The following is a 27,957-nucleotide window of genomic DNA, read 5'->3' as shown; positions in this document are numbered from 1 at the left end:
CAAATACTTACTGTTTCTGGCACTGTGTACTAGTGCACTACCAACTTTTTGACTCAATATCTGGGCACAGGTAGACACTTTCATTTTTTTCATTTTTGATGGATATATGTGAGTTTCATTGATTTTTGGAATTAGTCTCTCGTTTCCAATATATTCTGCATCTATTTCATACAATTGTTTTATATGTTCCCACGACGCATATCTTTTAACTCCGTCTTCTAGATACTCTAGATCTTTTGTCGTTAAATTATTTCTGATGCCTTTTAGTAGGTGTACATCAAATATAGAAACAAATTCTACGCCAGGAATTATTTCTAGGGTAATACCTGAAATTTAGGACATTTTTTTAGGTTAATTTAATAGGTAACACCAGAGTCAAAATATAAACATAGGTACTCGTACCACGTACTTACCTAATATTATTTTTCTTAACAAACAAGCCCAAGATGTTTCGTTTCTAAGAAAATTTACATACTTATAAAATAAATATAGCTACGTTCAATTTAATTGTATGAAGATAATAAATACTTACTTTCGTAGCCTGTTCCGGATCTCAAATGGTTTGTATCCTCCCTCAACTTATTCAAAGCAGCTGTATTTGTGGAACTTTGATCACATACAACGGCAACTATTTTTAATCCTGTAAATACATAATATCATTTTATAAAGCAAGTAAAATATCTTCTCCTTGTTAAAAATAGTGTAAAAGAATTTCTATTACTTCAATATAATATTATAATAGCTTATTTGCGTTAAAATTAATTAGATATTAGTTACATAGTTTATTTCTTACAATGTAAAACGTAAATAATAATATAAGAATTTCACATAATAATTTATAAGTATTCATTGATTAAACTTTATAAGTATCCCAACCTTTATAAACTTCAAATAACGATGTCAAAAACAAAACTAAAGCTAACTTATTTTTCATTCTAAATACCTACGTATTAAAAAAAATATTAGCTTAGTACTTAAATTAACTATAGCAGTGTCTTCATTGAGTACAAACCTGTGGAATGTAAAGCTTTGTAAACTTCCTTGATACATCGTGTCAATTGTACTGACTTGGTGGTAGATTGACAGTAATAGTACGCTATCGGTTGTTTGCGATTATCAACCAAACTACGAATCATAAAAACGAGGACGTGGTCGGCAATTTTATTCGTCCGTAAATGCCTAAAATCTTCAAAACCTTCGATCAAGTCAGTTTTCCTGTTATAATCTAGGTGAGGATCCAGACACATTTCGTCCCAAATTAATGTGAAATATTTATGTTTGCGTTTCATACGTCTAGCCATTTCCTTAAGGTTAGACATAATGACGCCCGAGACACCGGTACTAATTGGTATTTTAGATATCAAAGATTGCAAAGTGCGAATTGTAGGAAGTGTAAAAATTTTAGAAAGGAATTTGTATGCTCTGCCGCTTTGCTTGTACAGCGAAAGGGCTAAAACTTTATCATCGTCACTAAAACGTCGCCCTTTTAGTTTTACTTTAGAAAATTTAAGCTGCAATTTGAAAAAAATTTGTTGCAATCGTGTCATATCCTTCGTGACTAGATCGAAAATTTTTGATTTCATAAATTGTTTGGCACTTGTTAGGCTTCGGGCAAAGGAAACTTTGCTGCTATTACGTCGTCTAATGTACTTTTTTAATGCAATACATTGCCGACAGTATTTCATCTTGGTCGCATTGCATTCTGTATGTTCAATTTGGTTTTTCGGCGTCCGTTCTGTAAAATAAAATTGTCAATATTATGATAATCGATAATATAAAAATTATTTTTTGTATATTTTTATTTTTAATTATACAAGTACTTACGTGATATTATTTTGAATTGTTTTTGGTAAGTAATGATAGTAATACCTACATGAAATAATATCCTTGAAAGAGGTATGTATCTATACTAAAAATTATATTATTCAACTTTATCTCGAGTATGGTTTAAAATATGGAGATTCGCCTACCTTTGGCAAAAGAAGTGACTGGCAAAGAGAAAGGGCTGTAGGGGAGTGTCCTGATGTTATTCGATACTGTAGGACTCTTGCTATACTTTACCTGACCACAATATGTGTCACTATCATCAAAATTTAAAGCCACTTCATTTTCAATATCGTCAACGTCTTGACTGAGGTTGATATTGGTGTCATTTTTTTGAAGCGTCGGTCTTAAATTTTGTGATGGACACGCTCCAGTCCTCAGTCTCTTGCCATTGAAGACATGCGGTAAAAAATGAAGCCGACATACTCCGACAGACGTTGGAATCTGTCCTGGCGCAACATTTTGAAATTTAACGTTTGCCATTAAATGGACCCATTTTCTCCGTTCATCAGTTTTTACAGGGAGTTTATGGCAAATTTCACTCCTTGTTGTACAACCAGGGATACCACAGATTATAACCATTTTAAGATACTGAAATAGTAATAATACTGAGTGAATATTATTTTATTGTCGATGTTACATGTAATTAATATTCAAATGATTATACTTTTTCGCCGTGAAACATAAAATGATCGACTATAAAAAATATATGAAACGTCATATAATTTTTCCATCTGCTGGATAAGCAAACTCTTAACATATTAATTTAATTGAATATCTGTTCACCTTAGCATACTCGTATTTTATTGCTCGTGTGAAAGGAATGATTAATCATATTCCTAAATAATATGTAACATAATTTACAAGAATTAAGATAATTTTCGAGCCTAATAATAATGTACATTCCAATTTTTAGGCGTTGGCTATCTTGCTTTCTTTGTGAATATTGCAAAAGTTAAAAATTGTTAGGTGTTCGATCGTTTAGTAATTATTTACTAAAATCATAGACTGAACGATGAATTTACGAACGCGTTAATTATTAGTGTGTAAATAATATAAAATAAACATCGCTGGAATATCACTATTTAGATACCAAGTCTAAACAAAAAAACTTTGACATAAACATAATATTATTAGGTTTAATAAATTAGACTTACCAATAAATATTAAAGGAAATCCTTAGTTTATTATAGTGTATGCTTCTTTTGAGAGGCGTTGTTAATGTTATAATAATATTATAACTAAATATCCGAGTATAGTTATAACAATCCGGACGAAAATATTGCAAATACGAATTTCGCTGTTTTAACAAACATGGCGGTAAACAATTATTTTGCCATGACGACGCATGATTTGAAATTTCATTCTATAAGCTGATTGGTTGTTACTAAAAAGAGTTTAGATTCAAAAAATAGATAGAGATGGGCTCATAATATTGGATGTTATTTTGTCAATATTTTCCTGCTGTCACAGTCATTCCTTTCTAAAATATCATTTAATTTAAAAATAAAACATAACGATAATAGGAAATATAATTATTATATACAAATAAAAATAAAGAATGTTTCACAATACGATTCAATTCGATAATTAATTGATATAATTAAATCACCAATACTAATTATTATAACGTATTGATAAAAAATTGATATTTTTTATCCGATTAGACATCTCTAGTCGTTGGTGTCATCTATTCGAATTGACATGATATTAGTAACAAAACAGTATTTGACAGCTCGCGTGCTTATTGGATGAGCCATGGGTGAGCTCTGATTGGTCATTGAAATGGCCTTGTGTCATGCGACTTCGTGTGTGACCGTGCTGCCATCTATTCTGAAAACTGAGTATTTCTGATGGTCACGTTCGCTGTATGGAACTTTCACCCCCCTGGTCGCAACTAATGGATTTATAATATCTGTCACTATATTATATGTCAATATGCTGTTAGTCAAAGAGATTGGATGATCTCCTCGCTGTCAACACAATATATTCCACATATTTGGCGAAGTACCTTGTTTGACTGCCAAAATATGAGTAATTATTATGGTACTCATAATATGTGTAATTATTTATCAAATGAAATGGCATATGTATGCGAAAATCTTTTACATGTAGGTAATCAAACAAAGTTAATCTGGGAAATCAGAAAGCACTATTAAATTTCAAATAGGCAAATAGGTACATACCGGCAAAATGTAGCATTGTTGCACCCACCGTGTGACTAAAAATCTCACTGGCAAATTTGACTTTCATTTTGGGAATCTTATCAGGCTCTACATGATAATCTGTCAATTTTGGTAACACCCTCATATCGTTTTTTGTAACATCAACGTGCTGTAGGTGTTCCCATTTTCCAACTAAATTTTGTCCCTCAATTTTGCACCTTATAGATTTACCGATCAAATTATTTCTCATTCCTTTAAGTAAATGAGGAGCATCAAATAATGGTATTACTTTTTGCCCCTCAACCTCAAAGTAATTATCCTCTTCCTTCCGTAGCAATTGACGGTTTTCGTCGCTTAAATATGATCTTTTTGTCTGCTGGATGAGTTGCTTAATGGCAGACTCATTACTCTTGCCTTGATCGCAAACTGTTGCAAAACTCTTAGTCCAGTTGAGTTGACAGCTTTAATAACGGCTCTCAACTGAAACATGAGTTCAGGTGTTTTCGTTGACCCTGTACAAAATGTGTAGGCAACAGGTTGTTTAAATTTACGGCGTGTGCCCTGTATCATGAAAACAATCACATGATCAGCAATTTGATTGCTCCTTCGATTATTGCCGAAGTCTTCGAAGCCTACGATTCTGTCCTTCCTTTCACCGTATAGTAAACGGGGATTTAGACTCATTTCATCAAAGAGCAATGTGCAATATCGATGGTGCTGTGGTATTCTACGCACCATCTGTTTGAGGTGGGAAAATAATTGATCATTTATGCCAGTGGAGATTGGTACTCTGTTAAGAACTTTCAGCAATGTTCGTGTGGCAGGCAACACAAATATCTAGGATAAAAATTTTGGGCTTTGCTTATAGATTGATAGTGAAAGTATTTTTTCGTCTTCCGTAAACCGTCTTCCTCTGGCCTTCTTACCAGACTGGAGCATTTGAAGACCAGTAACGATCTTTGCAGAAGCTGTCATGTTCTCCATAACCTGCATAAATGCTGTGTTATTCCCTATTATTTTCTCTGCATGGAGTCTACTTCTAAAACTCTTATTTTTTTTAGTGCTCTCAACATCTGCCTTTGAAAATCTGTTGCTGTTTTATGGAGTACTCCTTCCTTGAGGGTGAGTTGATTAGTGCGAGACACTCCGACACATACCAAGAGACTATCATATTGACACCCCGGAAGTCCGGGTAAGGGGGGAGTCGGGGCCGCACAGCCCGTTCTAACCTCCGCACTCAGCTCTCCGGTCGACCTGGCGTTAATGACTCCATTGGTAGCGCGTCGTCAGTCGATACGCGTAAGTTACACGACCAGCTTGCACCCTTCGACTATCTCAGTGATGGTAAATTTGTTCAGGGCGGTCAATAGAAGCTGGGTTTGGTGTTGGTAGAGCACGTTCAGTGTAAGGTTAGTCTTGACAGTTGGGTTAAGATGTAGGATTGACTCTTGACGATGGTGAATGTTTGAAATGAAACACATGTTGTTCGTAGCACAAATCTCAAAAGAAAGTTTTATTTTAACAATTAAAGTTCACAAAAAAGTTACATTACTTATTACACACATAAATAGAGGTCAATATTAATACACATTAACTTTAGGTAATGCAATTAACACATGAAGGCATGGGTCAGGACTTTGAGAAAAACTGTATTTAAATCTTTAAAGTTTATTTTTAATTCACAGAAATAATTTGCAACAGCCCTAAATTTGTTCTTGAAATTGTCCAAATAACTCCGTCCGTGACGGCCGCACCCGAATTTCAGATATAATAAAAGTAATTTAAAAAAATTAACTATTTTTATTCACAAGTCCGTCACTGTGATTTGGTAAAATCTGAAAAAAGTTACATTAAAAGTTATTTGTTAAGGATGGGCGCCGTGAGCTGTAGCAATTAAAGTTTGAGAATCTATGAATGACTTGATTCGTAGCACTAGCGAATTCTACACTACAATGTATCACGGCGTTTAGGTACCCGGCGTAGCACACAAACTCTACTGATACGGAAATTATTTGACAATTAGGTAAACAGCAAAAGTTATAATTCACGGAGTTGGCACACGGTGAGACGCGGTGTCCACCTCTACCCAACGTCCTCGACTTACTGACCTGCCAGATCGGACATCTACCGCGTGTCGCGGCCATGTCCCCATTTCAGGCTTTATCGCTATCCCTCAATCTACCCTTCTATGCTCACCCCTCTGATTCTCGCCCGGAAACTTGGCCTTTGGCTTGGCCTCTACCTGCCAAGGGTAATTTGGCTAGAATTCCAGCCAGGTAGTGGTGAGTTACAGCAATTCTGAGAACTGTGTTCAAAAGAAACAATATTAGGTATGTACAAATTATTGTTAATAGGGTAACACTTTCGCTAAATACTTACAGTAAATTATTATTAGTGAAAAGTTGAAGTATCGATAATGCTCCATCAGTAACGTAGAAATCTTCTCTACAGTATAAGACTTGGCTCATTTTTAAGTTTAAATTTGTCAATAATGTCGTATATTGAGGTTACCGTATTAAAATCTGTAGTTGGAAAATTTTTATGATAATCCCGGAACTTTTCACTAAGAAACAATTTGGCTATTACTAAATGACCTTTATATTCGAAATGATCTTTCGCTTGGTTCACTATAATGTCGCATACTTCATTGCATATCACAGAATGGGGTAGATCATTAGGACGGCGTTTTTTCGTTGGTTGAATTTGTGACATGATTATTTTGTCGAATACATTGTAGGTATAGCACGAGTAAAGTGTTCAATATCCATATTTATCTCCAGCACAGCCTTTGACCTCGATTGAAGTTGTTTAAAAATTATATCACAGTTTGGCATAATTTTAGCAAAGAAATCTAACCAATAGTTAAAATTGTCTTCGTTTAAATACTGTAACAACATTCCAGCTTGATTAATGGTATCGGCATCTAAATTTTCAGATTCTAAAATGTGTTCCATGCACTCTTTTAACTGATCGCGATAAGTATGCACAACAGTAACTGTTCTTATATTAAAATTCCACCTCGTTGGTGCTCTTGGTATTTTTCTATGAACTATTTCTATGAAGATATCAGTTCGCTTCGCAGACCTCGAAAAAAAAATTGGAAATACTTGTAAATTAGCAAAAAAGTTCCGGACTATGGTGTTAGCTGAAACACTTCTTTCCATTATCCAATTAAATTGATGTGCATAACAATGTATGAAGTGTGCGTGTGGATACGAAGCTTTTATCAAAGCCTGTATACCACCTGATCGGCTACTCATCACGGATGCGCCGTCATAACTCTGGCCAATTAGTTGTGCTTGTCTAATGTCGAGAAGTTCAAGTTCTTTCATAATTTCAGATGCAATACCTGCCGCAGTGTGGTTTTTCGGCGTCATAAATTTCCAGAAACGTTAATGTATCTGTCCGCGTAGTTCATACCTTATGACCAAAACAAGTTGTTGTGTAGTAGCTGGATAGCTACAAACTTGCTTTGTGATATTTCATTTTTAATTTCGTTACGGCACACCTAGAATCGATTCTAAAATGTCATTTTGAATCGTCTTTGACGTACCCTTAAAAACATTATTGCTTTCCAAAAGCTATTTCATGGCTATGTCAATTTCCGAGACAAATTCAATAAGCCCTCGGTAAACACCTGGATTATTTGAAACTGCAGATTCATCATGTCCTCTAAGAGCTAATTCAAATACACCACAGAACTTTACACAGTCAATCAATCTGGATAAAATATAACGATTTTTGTCGACACATTCGTTAAATTGTTTCACAGACAAACGGTACGGTACCCTGCATCCAATTGTGAATGTATATCTATTTCTCCCAAGACTGCAAGTTGCATTTCATTTAAAATATGCTTTTCAGAACCACTGTGTTTTTTGATTTTTACTGACAAGTGGACCAAATCTTTAATTCCATTTTCAGTCCAATTAACGTTGCCCCGAACAACAGACACGGAAAACAAAATAGGGTATTAAGAATATTACACCCGCACAGCCATTGTGTTTTTGAGTACATTTGCACATTAAATTTCCTATTAACAATCTTCGTTTTCACTGTACACTTTTGAATTAAATTTGTACATGCCAAAGGACGGCCTGGCACTTTAATATCAGCCATTTGGAACTGAATATACGGTACTTATTGTAAATACTATTGACCCTTTTGCTCCCGCCAGATTTAGCCTAGCATATGTGAAAACTCCCAAGCACTTTTTGCATAAAAATCACTCGTTTAGTTTTTTTTTAATAAATAATTCTATACATGTTTAAAAAATTTGAAACTTTTGTTGTGTATGCTCAATAGTGTATAAAGTAATAATAAGTAATAATATTGAGAGTTTACCTACATAAACAAAAGAAAAAAAATAATGTATACATATTTATTTAGAAATAAAAAGATAAAACTAAGTTTGAACTACAAAATACATGTGAAAACATTTTTTTATTTATAATTGAGGTATCTAGTTCTCTAGTATAATCTATTCTTACTTACTAACAGAAAAAAAAAATTTTCTCTATGAAATAGAATTTTTATAAAAAAAATCGCACTTTTGCAAAAAAATGTTCTTTAATAAAAAAGTTTTTTTTGCATAACTTATTACTAATATGGATTACTAGCACTTATGATTAGTGAAACATAAGCCACGGATTCCTTTTTGACATTTTGTGCATATTGTACGACTTCTTCGTCGCTTTCCAACACCCCTATTTTTCTCCCTGTTGCTACATACGCAGCAGTCTTTCTCCTTTCTATTCGGAAGTGTCTCCAATTTTCGAACAGTGTTTGACCTTTCTACAGCTGGTAAGCCATTTTTCACTTGAAGCCACTCCTCACTGAGATCACCAATAATTGAAATAATAAATTTTAGTCTGGTTAAAGGCTTTGTTGTTTCAGGCAAATTATCTTTATAAATTATATAGCTATTTAGGATCATTCTTGAAAAAATGTTGAAGCATATTTTTTTCCAGTATTTAACTGTCCGTCGTTCATCCAAGTAAGTATACAGCATCATGTCCGAAGTATCTATACCACCCATATAATCATTGTACGATTGTAATATGGATGGTTTTACCACTTCTCTTGTTCGACTCCGGCGAGTAATGGTACGAATGGTACTTTCAGCTTTACTTTTCGTCGATAATAACAATACTGGAAACCGTTGAGATCGTTTTCCCCGAAATGCTGCAGCAAGCATGGGACCTTGACGGAAATATCGCTTTTCCCCGACATCGAATTTTTTCGAAAATTGCTTCGGTATAAATTTTCTATTTCTCCTAATTGTTCCCGTTATACACGTGCCAACACTATACAAATATTTCGCCAGTGGTACTGAAGTAAAAAAATTATCAATGAAAATATGATAACCCTTCGATAAATAATTACCCATTGCTAGTAACTTGGTTACCACTGTGTGACCCAATCCATTTTGTACTATTTCCGTTTTATCAACCGGACTTTTTGCCCCTCTATAAATATAAAAAGCCAAACAGTAATTCGTTATTGAATCACAAAGCATCCAAAATTTTATCCCCCAACGATGATGGCGCTTGTTAGGTAGATACTGCATGAGCTGGGTTTGATTTTTAGTTCCAACCAAGCTTTCGTCTATACTCAATTGTTCACGAGGAGTGTAATGATGTCGAAATAAATTATTTGTACTTTCAATGAGAGGTTGAATATTAGCACATGGATCATATCCGGGTGTACCAGGACGGGGGTGATTTTTAGTGTTGGCGATATGAAAAAATTTTAGGATCAGTTGAAATCGATTTCTGGAAAACATTTCATGAAACCACGGAAGATATTGTGATTTTTTAGTGAACCAGTATGATTCTATTGTAGGTCGTTTAGTTATGCCCATATTTATTATACACGCGAGAAATCCTTTCAATTCTGCCATAGAAATATTTGTCCATCCTGACGTGTAACTTGTTGAAGATGTGCTTGGTTGTGAAAAATGATTACTTGCGTAATCATTCGTCTCCTTGACAAAATCATTTAGCAGAGCGTCATTGAAAAACAAATAAAAATATGCAATGGGTGACGCGGTGGGTGGGGGTGCACGTTTTGGCCCGCATAATTCTTGGTATTCCATAAATTCAGGTAGACTGTCACGATCCTCAAAAACTTCCTCCCAATCATCATTTTCAGAGTTTTCTACGTCTTCAGTATTTTCATGATCGATTGCTTCGGATGAAGAAACAATTCGTCTGCGAGATCTAAGTGAACTAGGAGTGATATCGGAGACATCACTATCCGAAGAAGATTCCCCACTGCTTTGATCGCGCTGCGTTGATTCGTTTTCACTTTCTAATAAATCGTCAACATTCATTTTTTTCAAATATCACTTTAGTATTATATGTATGTAATCGCGCGAGAATTCTTCAAAATAATTTGGTAATCTAACGAGAACTACTGATAATAGACTAAAGTAGAATTTATATAAATATGTTACCAAATACTATCGCAAAATGTTAAAAGCTATATTATATTATTTCACATACTACTAAACTAAATGAATAGAGGACATTCTTTGTTAGATCATCATACCCATGTGCAAGTTCATAAAAAATCACAATATTCCATTGATATTCATATCAATCATATCATAAATTATGTTGATATATGAAATATAAAACAACCAAAAGGAATATAAGAACTTCCTTTGTAATAGTAATACTAATAAGTAATAAATAATGGTGTTTTATGATTTTTATGACTATCATTATTTTTAATCTGACACCATACACTTATGAGTTTATGACATGACTCAAAATATAGAAGGCAACTCATTAAAATAAATTAGTCATGCCTAATACAGAGCAAATAGTATGATTTATCCACACCAGACGAACAATGAGCAGAACAAATTATAACAAATCGTAAATTTGATTCCAAACTCCCGGCCGATGAGATCGGCCCCCATGGAGTTTTCGCATAGGTAGTGTGGGCCGAAATATCGGCCCGGCGGGAGTAAAAGGGTTAAATCTATATTATAAACCTGACCGGGAGTTTGCAAGGTTGAACGATGAACCAAACTAATATTTTTGACACATGCATCGACATGAAGTTCGTTCACTTCGAAGCACTTCAATTTGAAAAACATCGTTTCCAAAGAAGACTCATGTAGTCTTATAGAACTTTGGTGATTTTGATTCTACTAGCATCATTTTTTTTTTTCGTTTTTTGTTATGCGTTATGAATGTATGCGTGCAAAATGCGCGTAAATTCAAGGAACATTCCGAATTATGCTCCTTGGCGCGTCTCATCGATGGAGTTATGACGTGTGTATTGGTCGCGTTTCATCATGAGTGATTTAGCATAAGTTTTCGATATCGCATTTTTTCTGAATACATGGGGGTTTTATATTATATATTTTTATTTAATCTATGATGGGAGTGCAGTGCACACTTTGCTCCTTTACTAGAGCCGTCCCTGTTGTCAATAGACTATTGTAATAGGTAGGTACTCAAAAATGTTTAGATGTATCGATGGAAAATATATTTTGCTCTTTGCAGTTAAATTAATTAAAAGAATATTTTAACATGATTGACACTGCCACTGCAACTGCTGAGTGATAAATAACCTCACTTCTTTGACAGTCTGGAGGCAAATTTATACTTAATAGTATTGTAGGTTTACTTCTAAAATAATTCTTCTAATTAAATAAAAAAAATTAATACTTTATTTGCTTTTAATAATATCCCTAATTTAAATCCTTTACAAATAAATTAGATTCACTAGACACAGTAGTATTAAACCAATCGAAGGATTTGTTGACCTGTATTCCCTCGTTTCAGGGGTCATTATCATACTATTAATGACTTGTATTTCTTTGTAACTCGACTAAACATAGGGGCAAATCGGCATGAGTACCAATACTATTAATCGACCCCTACACAAAGCCACTACGACTCCAATATTCACCTAGAAATAAATAGACTTCCAGAGGAAGAGGTTACTGCCATCTGTTACACGCTTCCGGAAGTCGACTTTCCTGTATAATTTCTATTAGAATTCGATAAGCTATTACATTGTCACTATTATAATATACCTTTCGACCATTAGATCCCCTGTGCCAATAAACGTCCTCAGTGGCCGAACGAACCCGGCGTTTAATTCATATTGATCTCACTATATATACAGATTATGTAACATGGTCTGTGACAGAAGAAAAATATGACTTACGATGGTTCTGCTTATCAAAAGTGTCAGACGGCAAGCTCAAATGTGGTAGAGGTGATTCTGACTCAATGGATTGATCTAAAAAGGTAAAATTAATTGAATATGCTTTTAGAATCAGACACGGGAGACTTTATCTATTTTAATATAAGTAATATGCTCAGGTTTTTCATTTCTATAAAATTTCAAAGATCAGAATTCAGAACTGATTTCAAAATGAAGGTGAAACATGGGTATTTGATTACCTACAATAAGATTAAATAAAAAAAATTCTTTGGATACCTATTACAATAAAGGATAATAAACAATAATAATTCAAAGCAGGTTTTTTTGTATGCTTATGAAAAATCTTTGTGGGCTTTCCAAGATCTACATCATATTATTGAGCTAAATAAAAAAAGAACACCTAAAGATACATTCTTAAAATTAGCATATGACCCACATGTCTTTTCAGTTGTACAAAATAATATATTATTCTTTGCTGCTACTCTTAAAGCAAAATGATATGATAATAATACTTACCTTTATCACAAAAAAACTAGTTATCTTATGAATATTACGATACAAAAAACTGAAATGTTATCTTACCCGGAAGAAGGAGTGATGGAATTACTAACTCATTCAACCTGTTATGTCTTAGACGGAATTTGCTGTCGAAATGACAGGTGCATATCCAACGATTATCATAAACAAATTTAGGACCCAAATCCGACAAGTTGCCACCACTGGACTTTACCCACTCCAGAAACCTGTCTTTATGTTTTTCGGGTTGTGGGTACCGATGAAGCACCGCTCCAGCTGAAATTTATTAATGCATGGTTTTTGATATGCATGGCATACGGTGGTATAGTGTTGATTAAAAATGCACTGAAGCGCTGATTATTTTTTTATATTTTTAAAACAATACCCCCCTTAATCCATATTTTGCAAGTGAAGTAGGTACCTACTGAGAATTGATTTATAACTAATCAAAAATTTATATGACCATTCGAAATATCAATCCACGAATAATATTTTCTTAATTAAAAGTCAGATAGAAAGTAATGATGTTTATATTGCATTCATAAAACAGCATGCACATATTCATATTGTATTTATTTTATTATGTATTCTTCTGAATATCCTACATAATAATTATGTATTAAAAAGAGTAAGGTTACATTACATTATATTATATCTGTCTTGATTGATCTGTATGTCTGTCTGTAATTCAGCGTAGCCACAGAACAGATAATAAATAGAATTCCGATTGGCTATCTTATATACCAATACAGTAAATTTTGTCGCAGGGTTTTGAATGTGAGTATTCTACGAAAATGAACCACGCATTATAGACGTGCATTAGTGTGTGTAATACACCATTATTAAATGAGCGTCAATGCATACACCGAGAGCAGTTGTCAGTATTCGACGTATGACGTATTCTTGATACGTGTTTTAATTTATCCCGTATTCTTTCTTACTCGAGATCGGTTACCTGCTTCTCCTTACCCGTTAGGTATTGCAGTTCCCATTATTTCTAAGTTCCCTGGTTTATATGTATTTCGCTCACACGTATTGGTATTCAAATCGACGTGATATTTAGCTATGAATATTGTTACTGAACTTTGCTTATGATATTGAAAATAGTAATACTATTTGCTAAATAGTAGGTATTATTAAGTGCATCGGAAAAAAGTTGTACAGGTGATACTGACATTTGGTATTTTTTCTAATAATAAAATAATATATTTTGGGAATTTACAAACATTAATTTTAATTACAAGCTATATTCATAATAATTCATTAATTAATATCCACTAAGTGTAATGATAATGTCTCTTACAAAGTGGCATTTTGTTTAAATATATACATACATATATATATTATCTGGGTATAGTAAAACACATTACAAAATGACTACTCCCCTAAAAACTCCCCTGTCTCCGGAGTACCTATATGGTTTTTTTTGGGTACAATGTGTATCGTGGTTTTATTTTAATTTTTGATTTATCGAGGATACACTTCTAATTTTGTAGAACACCTAGAATGAGAAAAACACTCCAAGATCAATAAGATTATATTTCAATGTCGAATCGTAATGGTGACATTTGAAGTTGTAACACTTTCATGTTAGAAAAAAATCGCCATCATGTTTATATATTATTCTCAGAATCACTGTCGATATATTAACCTTTTTACTTTGTTCATAATAGAGTTTCCTATAAATTAATATATATAGTAGATATGAGGCGCCGAGTCGCTAAACTGGCTCTTGGCGGTTTTTTGAGTTTTGAGTAAATCACGAAAAACTGTCATGGGCAGTGTGATAACTTTAAGTGTAATTTAAGTTATTTTCTAGTGTCCGGTTTATATGGAATAGTAAATTAAAACGTCAAATTCAATTTATATGCGCCAATATTCCAAATAAATGCATTTTAATTGTTCGGAGAGCACACTTGCATCCCTCGCTGTCACAAGGAGCCAAATTTGTGACTCATACTTTGACGTTACATGTCAATAGAGTCGAGTTTGGCACTTACTGGAATAAGGTCGGCCGGAAATGACTGTTCAGTAGCGGGCCGTATTTATTTCAATTAATATAGATATTTTAGAATTTATTTTGCCAAACAAATATTTTCTAACCACACTTACCTACTACACGGTAAATCCTTTTTTACATTGCATCTTTTTAGCATTTATAGCGGTAGGTATGTATGTATGTACATAGAAAAAAAGCATTTTTTCAGAATAAAGAATCGTGTTTATTAATGAGAAGCGAGCAAGAAATTGCACAAGTATACCAAATATGTGAATAAGTGATGGTCACAATAACACATACATAGAAAGCATAATAAAACACAATGTATTGTTTAATCGTTTCAACGGAATATACTTTACAGTATATCGACCACAGATAATAAATAATTATTAATTGCGGTGTTTTAGTCTATGTATGCTATTATACATCTTCCATAACTTCGTGATATTTAGTTCCGCCGATAAGTATACCCGACTCTGCGTCTTATTCCGGCAGTAATGTGGCTCACTACATTTTAACTCCTTTATAAATGCAACAACACTTGCTCTAAAACTCGCATGTACCTTATCCCCGCCTCTTCTCTCGGTGGGAAGTTTTCCCACGCTATTTTGAAAGCGCTTCACAACACCTTGGATTCTACCTTTTTTAATGTTTAAAATACCCAGAAAGGTTTTTTGGCATACGGGAACCAAAGCACCAGTTTGACTTTTTTGCAGTTATAAAATTGAGTCTATGTCATCGGGTTTGTTTTTAATGAATTTTTGAAGGGTGCCTGAGTGACTGAGAGATAGAATCGCGAACAATGTCCTATGACGGGAATTGAAGCATGATTTGAATGAAATAAAAAGTGCAGGCATTTAGAACTTCTTATTAGGTACCTATTAACATAAGAATAGGCCCTTCAATTTACATTTACCGACCTACACGTATAGATTACTGAGTTTACGATGAAACAAGTGTCTGACGCCTTTATCTTAATCGCTATTTAATATAAACATTCTTATTCTAGCTTATAATTACGTCCTTTATAATAATCTGAAATAATATTTAACTATTTCTATAAAATAAGAAAAATATTACTTCATAAGGGAATTACTGCTTGCTTGGGATATTGGCATAAACTTATGGGGCGCCGGCTAGTACTAGCCATCCCCGTTATATCTAGTATGTGTCTGTAGTATTGCCTTTTGGGTTTTTATTGACCTCTTCTGTGTTTATTGGGCCTCGGTGGCTTCGCGACCGATCCGAGGCCCAATTGATGATCTGGATTTGTTTGTCTCTTGGTGAAAATGAAAGCTTGGAACATTCTTCTTCCGTCCGTCGATTTCCGATTGACTGACCGATTTGCCCTGATTTTTCAGTTCCTTTTCTTCACTCCATGAATCAGTTGTATCCGGTTGGCTGGCGTTCGATCCATGGGAGCTCAGTGCTTCATGAAGTAGCTGGTTCCGAGTTCTGCGAGCGAGTGTTCTTCGTCTTCTTCCTTGTCACTTCGGGAGTTTGGCAGTGGTTTGGTCATCTTTTTGGATTTTTTCGTCTTTTTATTATTTGGTTTTGTCGGTTGGTATGGTTCCGGTATGAATGGGTCTGGGTGTATGCTAGGTGCCTCATTGTCTTCCTCTAGGTCCGTCTTTGTCTTTGGGGGGTCGTCATTCTTAGCTTGGTTCTTCTTTATGATTGGTTCTAGTATAGCAAGGAGTTTTGGGTCGTCGAATGGAAAGCTGTCGATGAGCTGTTCAGTATCTGTTAATACTTGGATAAGGCCTTCTTTGTTTTCGTAGTCTTGTTCTGTGGTATGGGTTTTGTTGATCCTCAGGAGATCCATCGCCTGGTTTTTTTAGTTCGGAAACATATGTCTGATGTTCCGTGAGATCAGTGTGGTCAGGTTGCTGGTTGTCTGATAGTGGTGGGTTTTCTTCCGAGGAGTCATTACTATCTGTCAGGACAGCATGCTCAATTTGGTCCAGCAGGCTGAGTTTTTGATCATCCGAGATGTTTGGTAGATGGTTTTTGTCGCTTCCGGGGTTTTGTGTTGGTTGTTTTGTCTTCTTCTTGGATTTGGTATTCTTTTTAGCTTACCGCTTGGGGGATTCTGGGATGATAGGAGCCTCTTCGCGGTCAGTGTAGTCAGCGTGTTCATCTTGGTTGAGCATGAACATAAGTTCGTTGTAGTCTAAAGGATGGTCTGTCTTGGCTATGTCCGGGCGGTGTTTGAGAGTTTCCGGTGGTAATTCGTCGGTTTGGGTTTGTGTTGTTTGTTGTTCCGGTCTGTGCGTCAAGTCAGTCAGTAATGGCTGTATTGTTTCGTTCGACTTTTGTGTGTCTTGTTGCTGTTCTGGGCTGCAGCGTGCGGGTGGTGCAGTTTGATCTTGGAGGGTGTGACGATCGATGCAATCTTGAGTGGTGTGATTGAATTTTTGGCATCTGGTGCATTGTTTCCCACTGTTGATGCTTCGTCTAGGTGTTTCGATCTTTAATCTGTGGTATAATGCGTGTTGTAATGAGAAGATCTGCTTCTCTCAGTCGTTGTCCAGGAGTTTGACCAGGACAAGAGGCATCGGTTGTTGGCTCCTTCCCCGGGTCATCCTCTGGACGCTGACAATCGGGAAGCCTCTGCGTAGTAGTTCGTTTGTGATGTCTTCCGTGTGTACGCCAAACGGGAAGCCCCTTATGACGACTGTTATCCGGTCGTTTTCGTGTCTTGTGGGTGCGGGAGGGTCTGCTTCCTTGACGGGCGTGGTTGGAGGTGTTCGGTGAGTGTGTTTCTGATTCCGGTTGGTCCATGTGTGTGTAGTGTTTCGTGGTGGTGGTTTGGTGTTGAGCGCCATCTGTCGGAGGGCTGCCAGGTCAATGTCATCGTTGTGGTGGATATCCTTTTTGCATGTGTGTTCCGGTTGCGCGGTATGGATTGACTGCGCAATCGGGCACATCATGAAGGCGGTCAGTAGTAAGGTATGGAGGTTAAGGCAGTCACGTAAAGTGAGATTCTTAATCCGTGCGAGGCTGTCAAGTTCTTGTGAAAGTTTGGCCAAGGTTGTTTCCGTGGGCTCGAACTTCATGATGGCAGTCTTGTGGTTTATTGGGCGGAAGAAACAATTAGGTAGCTCGGCTGAGATTCAATTGTTTCAGCCCTTTTGGTCTTCTGAGCGGCTTGCGGACGGCGATAGAGCAAGTAGGTAATTTGTAATGAATTATAACTGCTCTGTATCTGTAGATGTATTTTCCAATTTTAAAATCTGCAGGTTGGCTCAGCGAGATTGATCGGGTCACGGCGTAAGTATCTGGTAGTTTAAATTCAGATTATTGAATTAACTGATCGGATCAGAGCGATTGGCAGGTGACCGTTCGCGACGGGTGTCAGTCCGCAAGTATTGAAGGGAATTAACAATGTTTTACAAGAGTATATTTATCAGCGGTGCAGGCTCCGCAATTTGCGATGCCCCACCGCTGTTTGGATACTGCGCAGCTAAATAAAGGATTCGATTTTCTTGGAATAAGTCAGTCGGGAGCGGAGTCGACGCCGATTTTTCAAGATTTTACTAAACATGCGAATTCCCTTATGATTTATATTATAGACGATAGATATAATTATTTTAAGCATAATCATCGAAGCAAATTTTCTAGATATTAAGTATTAACGATTTTATAGTACTTTTTCTATTTACGTCCTGTGCGCAATTGACGCATATAATTTTAAATCGTCTGCCAAGAGTAAAAACTGGATTCCATTGATAACATTGACAATGTCATTAATGAATATAAGAAACATAATTGGGCAAAGATTTGATATAATACACGTGATATGATACAAGAAAATAAAATATAATCGCTAAGACACTTCGCTTTCTTCCATTTTTTGTGATGCAAGTGCTTTAGTAGTATGTTTTTAATTAAATCAAAATTGAACCATTTTGGGTAGCTGCGCGAAGAGCCCGATGATTTTCTTATAAAGAATGACTTGTCAAATACATTATATCGTCACCGTTTTAGCAAAACCATCTATGTGCACTTTCTCAAATTGTGCAGGAGAAGGATAAAACTGAATAAAAAAATAATGTTACATTTAAACATTAAAATTATGAAGAATGCTTTATTATAATCAGAAAATGGTCTAAGATTATTATTTTGTTTACAAAAATCTTTTATGTTTAATACAAAAATAATAAAAATACAGTTTGTGATGTCACATAAGTTGTTTTGACCGTTTTGTAAATACACATAGTTTAATTTATTCATCAAAATGTGAATAATAATAAATTCATGAAAAACTGTTACATAAATAATAGTTGAAATATACATAGTGCATTAGTGATAAATTGCAATATCATTTTATTAATTATTAATGCAATAGTGAGATGATATTATATTTATAAGTTCGTTTACTTTCTATTAGCAGGTTTAAATGTTAGGTTATCGTAGAAATAGTGGTGATCTTTCTCTATTACACTTTTTAATTCCTGAAGATGTATGTATTTCGACTGCGATATTGGCAATGATTCATTATATATATTACAAAGGCAGTCAAACGGTTGCACTGATAAAGTTGAGTTTGTAAAAGATTGTTCCATCTGGTAGATACTGTAACATTTTAATATCATATACAACAGGATCTCCGATTCGTTTTCCTGGTCTGATTGAACTTAATCCAGATTTATCTTATCCATAATTCTTAAAAATTTAAAATCAATGACATTAATTTTATAAGGTTGTTTTGGTCTTGCTAGCCGCATACGTGCTATATAATCAGATGGTGAATATATTGGAGGCTTAAAATACTTTTCTTAGGTGGCATGTGCACTATCGGCCTCTATCATGGTGTGGCCTTTTTCCAGAAAAAGCTGTTGAATCTCGATGTTTTTTCTCTCTAAAGATATAACTTAGAGCAGTAGCGAATAATTTATTTCGGTTTTGATATCCACACCCATCCGATATTAGAATTATTTCATTGTATTGTCCTGCTTTCGATGAGATGAGACAAATTCATTAGAAGATACATTATGAAGAATGTATATGGTGAAATTGTGTAGTTGCAGCTTTTGTTTATAATACATTTGTGCCTGTGTTTTGGACATAGCAGCACACTTTGGAGATCCATTGTGATTACTAACCGTCCAGTAATACTTCTGGTACTCTCCTTCATTTCATTTTTGGTCTTCTAGCATCTTTTTTTTTTTAATAATGTGGCTATTGTATTTCATTTCTGAAACATTCTTCATTTTATAACTACAGCAGATGGCAGTGATGGCACACTGATCTTTACGTGGTTGGTGGATACTGATTTTTTGGTGGTAAATATACTGGAGTATATTCTGCTGCTTTATGACCTTTTTCCAGAGACCATTTTTTATATTCATCATGCATTTGTATTTTGGATCGGAAACACGATTCCACATACACCCTGGAGGTATTTTCTCTGCAATGATGGCTGGGAACTTTGGAATTAGATCCAACCATAATGTAACATTTTTCCACAAATCTCTCCGTTTTGATTTTTGGTTGCACTACCAATTATTTATCTTCAGTCAGATTCTTATTACCTGTCATTGTTGCTTTCAATTGGCCACTGTCATCGAGACGTTTGTAGTTGTTTATCCAACTTTTAAATTAATTCTCGCCTATACCCTATTGACCATGTAGGCATCTTCCAGAAATTATTGAATATTTCCTGTCTCTCTTTTTGAGAAAGCATCTTTCAAACCGTCGTGCAAGACCATAATGCATAGCATATAACATAGAAACAAACAATGTGTAGCCAAACTGTAAAAAAACATTACACTCTCGATATCAAAATACCATCTATATGTTACTATAATATACACATAGTTGTTTTTGTGAACCGTGGTTTTTGAACCTTACACATAGCTGTTTTTTATTTTTTGAAATAACTTCGGAGCGAGTTTACCCAACACATAGATCATTTTACTGGCCTATAGAGAAAAAAATAAGGAATGACTTGGTATTTAAAAGTCATTTTTGATAAAAGTGACACATAGATGGTTTTGCTAAAACGGTGACGATATATACATTGGTAAAATACTTTCACTGCAGCATTGACGTCACTAATCGAATATAAAATTTCCCAATCAACATTCTGAAATTTGTAATATATATGCAATAGGTCGCCCTTAAAGAAGTTCCACAAATTATTATTAATAAACTTCGATTCAGTACATTCACTGTCTCCATTTCCAACATTATGATGTTGAATACGACTATTTGTGAACCGTAAAGAATTTAATGGCAAATCTATTGAGAGCGCGGGGTGATATGCATCTTCAGGTATAAGTGGGTCGGCACAGGCATGTACCGGTACACAACAATCTGAATCCGCCAAAACTAAGTCTGAAATTCGCGATTTCACATTTCTTATCTCTGAAAACTGCTTGAGATTCATACAGGATAAAAAATGAGCAAACTCCAGATCGACATTTGTCGAGGATGAATACAAATCGAAACACCAATGATGGTTATACAATTATCAACTGGCAAGTTTTCGAAGTATGAAAAGAACGAATTATATGCATCGCAAGACGATCGCGGTGGAAAATACACGCAACAAACAGTGAAAAATGACCCATTTCACCGTAATCGAATAATAACGACGTCAATAGCCGCAGCAAAGTGAGAGTCAACAACAGATATACTGTCTACTCGGTCGGAGCGTACAGCAATGAGAACGCCACCACCTCTCTGTCCAAATCTATGGTCACAACGAAATACCAGATATCTTTCATCAAACAGCTCGGAATCACACATTGAGTCGTTGAGCCAAGTTTCGCTCAGACATGACTGTAAAGTCAGATGCTAGAACAGCATTTCGCATATCAACGGACTTAGTTCGAAGACCCCGGACGTTTTGATAATAGATAATATCTAGCTTCTGAAATGAATTAACATTATTTGGACGTCACAGTTTCAGACTACGAGAAGGCTGTTTCCACTGCCACTCGCTTACGACTGAGTTAACAGGCCAATTATCGGGTATCATAAATTTGGTTACATCCGACTCCGGAACGACAACTTTAAACGAAGCATAATTCTTCTTTATTAGAAGTTTATGTACAGATATATTCACACCAGCTACACTTTCGTTTAAAAAACTAGTCAATGCTTCCACGGTCAAATACCGTATAGTCAATACCGTTTATTATACTTTTTTTTATATAAGTACTTGCCTACTTTTTGCACTATCACTCCCAAACTCTCAACACATGTTTCAACAAACTGTGACAGAATAGCGTACCTAGATTACACTTACTTTAATTTAAAAAAAATATATGAAATTATTCAAACTTCAAGACACCATTCAAAACAAAAATTGCATTATAGTGAATATTATTTTTAGTTAACTGTACAAGCTGGCGACCCCACAGAAAACCCGTCGCGACCCATAGGTTGGGAACCCGTGGTCTAAACAGTCATCTCGCTCGAAAGTTTAGCTTTGCCAAGAAAAGTGCTGTTAAAACATAGCACTTATTGTAACAATTACAACAATTCGATACAAACCTTCCTTAGATAGCGGCGGGAAGCGTCTTGCATATAGAGTCTAAGGAATAGACACGCTGGATCCAAACACATGTTTGTGTAAAATTGTTTAGGTTTAGGAATCAGGTTATAGAAAGTATTGAGAATACTAGACTTGTTGAAAATAAATCTTGGTGAATATCTTCACCTTGGAAGTAAATAGAGGTAATCCACACAAAATTCAAAAACGTTTTTATTTGACCAAACAATTTTTAACATACTTAAGATTATTATGGTGAAGAAAAATAACTGATTTTTTTTACAGGAACATGTATTTCCATCAAATTTGCTAAACAATCTAATACACAAATGACATCCGTGAAGCTCTGTTCACTTCCAAGGCGACAATATCAGGAAAACATGTATAATAGTGAAACGCATGCGTAGATTAGAAATGCTTTTTATTATCGGTCATTATGTCATTTTATCATTGGTCATCATGCTCAAGTCTGACAATTCTAGGAATATATTCTGGAAGAATTGCCAAAGAAACCAAAATAACCACTAACTAAACTAACTATATATGGTATATAATTATATAAAAAAGTTCCACTAGTTATTTTCATTAAAACATTTTAGAATATAATCAATCATTGGTTACATTGTATAGCATTGTGAATTAATAATAATTATGAGATATCGTTATAAGCATAGAACACAAAAAATCTGAAAACCATCGTAAAAATCCACGAAACAATCATGGCATGCATAAACAGCTACAAAAGAAGTTGTTTATTGTAATGAAGTATATATAACAAGCAATATTATTGAAGTTAACCCTCGAGCCATCACGTGGCCCTACATTGGTTGATGTGAAGCATCTAGTTCAGTTTTAGGCTGGGAATGCCCTAGGAAAAGATACCCAGGACTAAGGTTGCTACGCTCAAAGTGAGCTCTGACTGAGTTTAAAGAAGTTACTTTCTAATGCAAAGTTCCGGGGAGAGAAGAGCGCAAGGAAATTATTAAAATAAAAATGATTCTAGTGTATTTATAAAAAAAATAATGAAGCTAATCATACGAACAGCAAAAATTACGTGTAGAGATCTTCACGCCCGCAGTAAGACGCCGCAATTTTTTTAAATGCAGGATAATTGGCTTTAGTAGCAACCAAGTCGGACGGCCCGATGGGCCCAACAGCTGGTTGGACCGACCTGAGCATCTCCTCCCGTTCGGAGCACATTCTAAGACATTCCCAGAGGATGTGGTTGACATCCTGAATTACCCCTCCGCATGGACATGTCGGACGGCTTACAAGTCCAACCTCAAAGAGCTTGCCAGCGAACTCACCGTGTCCAATCACAAATTGATCGGTGTGATAGTCAGGAGTCTGATATTTGGTTATCTCCAATCGCCATTTAATGTCTGGAAAAAATTTTAATGTGTGCCGGCCCTTGGTTGATTCATTCCACCGTCGCTGCCAGATCTTCTATGCTGCGTCAAGCGTCAATAGACGTATAGTCAGGTTACTTTTTCAGCAACAAGCCGAGGAGGCGGGGCAAGGTGAAAGTCACCAACAACGGCCTCCTCACCTTTGAGGAGCTTCGTTGATGCACCGCTGACCTGTATGTGCAGGTCAAGTGGAAGAATGCGGCCAGGACCGGAAGCGCGTCCGTTGAAGTTGATCGGTAAGCCTTTGTGATTTCTAAGAGCGCACTACGTAGTCTATCACTTTTATGGATACGCGAAATTCCATGTCCAAATGTCAAGGAAAACTCCTATGACATATTTATAGCGAGAATTATATCAGAAGTTAACATTAATTACATTTTTATTTTCTTCGCTTTAGTTTGCAAATTATATAATATATACTCAGGTTCGCGAATTCTCATACCCCGTTGGATACGGCTATCAGCTAATTCTGGAAGAAGGCAATCATTATAAAAACTTATCAAACGCGGTAGAACACGTGTCTCAAACTGTGGATCTGGCAAAAGTCGTATGATTTCGATTCCACTGTCGGCATATACAATTAAATCACAGTATTCCTTCTTCGCAATGTACAACTGTCCCTGTATTTGAAACCAGTAATTATGTGATTCTTTTAAGTGAAGTACGGAGTTCACAATAGTTAAACATAATATATTGTTTTGTAATGCCGCCTCTAAAATTGGTTTGGAACCGATGGATGGAAGACATTTTACCTCAATCAATCCATTTTCCCCAATTAAACCGTCGGGGCTTGCTCCTAAAAATGGGAATTCCGTTCTTACAAAAAGACCACAAGGCATAACAGTGACTTTGTTTTTTGCTTCATATAAGGCAATAGCAGTGCGTTCATTCTTCCTGCCATACATTATATCCTTTGTCACAACATCACTTGGAAAAAGCATATTTTTAACAGTATTATGCCGTGGTGTCGTATTTCTCATTTTGAAAATATTCCCAAACTTCCACAAATAATTTTCACTTTGCCCTACTGTCGCCAACTGCAATTGCTTACAATCTGTATCGCAAGAAACCCCAGCCTGTAAAGATTCCATAATTTCCTTCATTTTCTCCTGTAAGTCCAACTGTGGAATATCTGAATCGGCACCATGCGGGCCATATTCACAGTCAGCTTGGTTGCTTACAGGGACAGTTGGTTTTTTATACCTGGAAGTGAAATCTAAACGTCTCGCCTTAAGACGATTTTGACGTTTTAGCCTACTAATAACAACACTTTTAATTATTTGACTAGGAGACATACCGGTTATATTTTTATGCATACCTAAAATATGTGCTGACCCCAGCGAATGAGCTAGTCCAGCACCATAACATCTACCCGTATATCTACTGCCTCTGGAGAAATCAACTCTTTTTCCACCTGTCAATTTGCTCACCAATGACATATAATTTTCTGCCGAGTTTGTGGTAACATTCGTTACCAGTCTATCAGCTTTTTGAATTATTCCGTCTAGTTGGAGGCGTATACCTTTCATCATCAAAGATTTTTCCAAATATGGTACATTGTTTACATCAGGATGTGTCTTCTTGCAGTAATCTGCACGGCACTCAGAGTGTTCGCCAAATACATGATTGGGTCCATTTTTCAAATCCAACTTTAACTGAGTGATAGTGCCTTCGCATAGTTTTATAGCGCATCGTGCAGCACTTTTGAGACGTTTAATATCCTTCCGCAATAAGCTTCGGCTTTTCGTATCGTATTTCACGTTATTAACCATCGTATAAAGTTTGCTAGTGTAGCATTTGACCATGTGATTCGCGCATTCCATTTTTTTTAATTTTATCGTTGATATTTCATACTTGATGTTTGTCAAAAATATAATTTAGTCCCTCAACTATAATGGTTTGCTCCATGCCTGTCGATGGTCCAGAAAAAGATATATTACTCATGTTTCTTAGCTGGTTTTTTTTCATTGGCTGCCATGGTACAAATGTGGTAATATTTGTTCTTAACACCTAGATAAAGAAGTTTTCCTGTTCGTTTTCCGATGATGCATGCCACTCGGGATTTGGCAGAAAAACTATGGCCATAACTCCTTCTTGACCAATCGAGTTTTGAGATAATCGCAAAAAACCACCAGAACACTATTTTTTGTAATTAATTTATTAATTAAGAAAAGTATTGAACTCCCTTGAATATGAATGAGTGAGTGAGTCGATTTAAATTATTTTTTTTATATATATAATACTCCTAAGGTTACGGGAAACACTTTAAATTTTTATAATGTGAGTTTTGACACCAACTTTGTGAATATGTGAGTTATGACCCCAAGGTGTAGGAATAATGTGAGTTTTGATTCCAAGCTACACAAATATTAATACATGTAGATTGTAGATGCATCATACTTTTATACAAATTTGGTAGGAATGAAGAAACACATATAAACATCAACATTAACATCTAGGTATCTTTGCACCAGAACATTCAAGATGAAAAGTGCTTCGCGAGTGCTCAAACCACTTCTGAAGCCAAATTGTGTGTCATCCATGTCTTCTTCGCATTTTCGAAAAAAGACTTTTAACATGTGGCTTATCAAACTTATTGTTCTAAACTCGCTGCACTCCTTTGCATTCGCCTTTTTTGGTAGTGTGATGAATGTCGATTTCAACCAATCATCGGGAATTATGCCCGTTTCGTAAATTTTATTAAACAAATCAACGAGAATTTCTAATTGATCTTCTAATAATTTTATCATTTCGTTGTAAATATTATCAGGGCCGACAGCTTTACCATTTTTAGAATTTCGTATTGCGTTTATTATTTATGCATGGGGCTTGTTCACATTCATTAAAAGTATAGCCAATAGGTCCCCTATCATCATCAAACAGATTTTCAATATATGTCTTCCAACGAGTCAGCTTCTTTTCTATATCTAATATAATACGCCCATCTTCGTCTTTCAAGATAGTTGATGAGGTTCCTTTCGTAATTCCCAATGTTTCCTTTATCTTCTTGTGCATATTAAAGGAATCGTATTTTCGTTGGAGATTATCAATTTCTTTGCATTGGTCGGACATCCATTCTTCTTTAGCTATACAAATTTTACTTTTTATGGTATTATGAATTCTCCTATGTTGAGTTTCATTTTTATTTTTCCATTTTCTTCTTTCGTCCATTAAAGACAGAATCTCATCTGTCATCCATTTTTGCTTCTTAGCTGTTCTTTTATATTCTAATTGATTATTAGATATGGAGGAGAACACATCTTTTATCCTGTCCCTGTGAGATTTTAGTCTGATTCTACAGGATTATCCCGCTCCCCATACGACGCTGCAAATTTTTCAAATACTGCAAAATTGGCCTCTGTTGCAATCAGGTTTGCATGGCCAATTGGGCCCGTATGGGGACGGACCCTGGCAAACAGCTCCGCTCGTTCGGATTCCATAAGTGGGCAATCCCAGAGGATGTGTTCAGCGTCTTGTTGGCCATGCTCGCAGGTACAACCCGGTCCATCTTCGATTAAGTGAAACCCATGAAGTTTGGCGGCGAAGTTGCCATGGCCGGTGAGGAACTGGCTAGTCCAGTGCGACGGTTGAAGTCTCCGCGTTTAGTGCGTGCGGTGCAATGCCGAATGATAAATATAGTAATATCGACTGACGAAAAATACATACTTTTGTGATAACTAGCAAAATTTAAGTAGTTTTTCCCTTACATCATAATATATATATCCGTGTTGTTTGGGCATAACCTGATAACTGCAATTTATTGAATTTTTAGGAGAGCAATTTTAAAGTTTGAATCGCCCGCATAAATCCCGGTTTGATTTTTAGTCTAACATTCAAAATACATTTTGAAATAAATAACTAGAGAAGAATATAACATGAATTAGATTTTTAATTATTTCACTAATTAAGGAAATAATGTCACAGGAGTTGATCAAATAATAATTGTAAAACCTATCTTTGAAAGTATGCACTTACCAGGGTTTGACCACAAAGTCACCGAATTTCCAAGTAATAAAACGCATTCAAGACCTTTTTATTACACTTACACTATTAAAATGAATATACATATTATAGACTTAAACATTTAACACAAAACACAAAAAAAGTATTTCTGAATAGTATATAGATTAATAAAAGCAGATTTATAATATAATGTCAGGAAGAACATGCACCAACATAACCGCTACACACATAACTAAGAACACTAAAAATACTATTCCTCATAAATATCATCACTATCAGTATCTTCATCAGGAACGGAGATGGAATTGTTTGTCAAACTTATGTAAAAATTATGGTACACTGGGTCTAAAAATTGTAGCAAAGATATCTCAGATCGTTGTATTTTTT

The sequence above is a fragment of the Rhyacophila brunnea genome, unplaced genomic scaffold (genome assembly GCF_057557595.1).
Source record: "Rhyacophila brunnea isolate RB1 unplaced genomic scaffold, BYU_Rbru_1.0 scaffold_4, whole genome shotgun sequence".
Lineage (NCBI taxonomy): Eukaryota > Metazoa > Arthropoda > Insecta > Trichoptera > Rhyacophilidae > Rhyacophila > Rhyacophila brunnea.
This window is presented reverse-complemented; position numbering follows the sequence as displayed.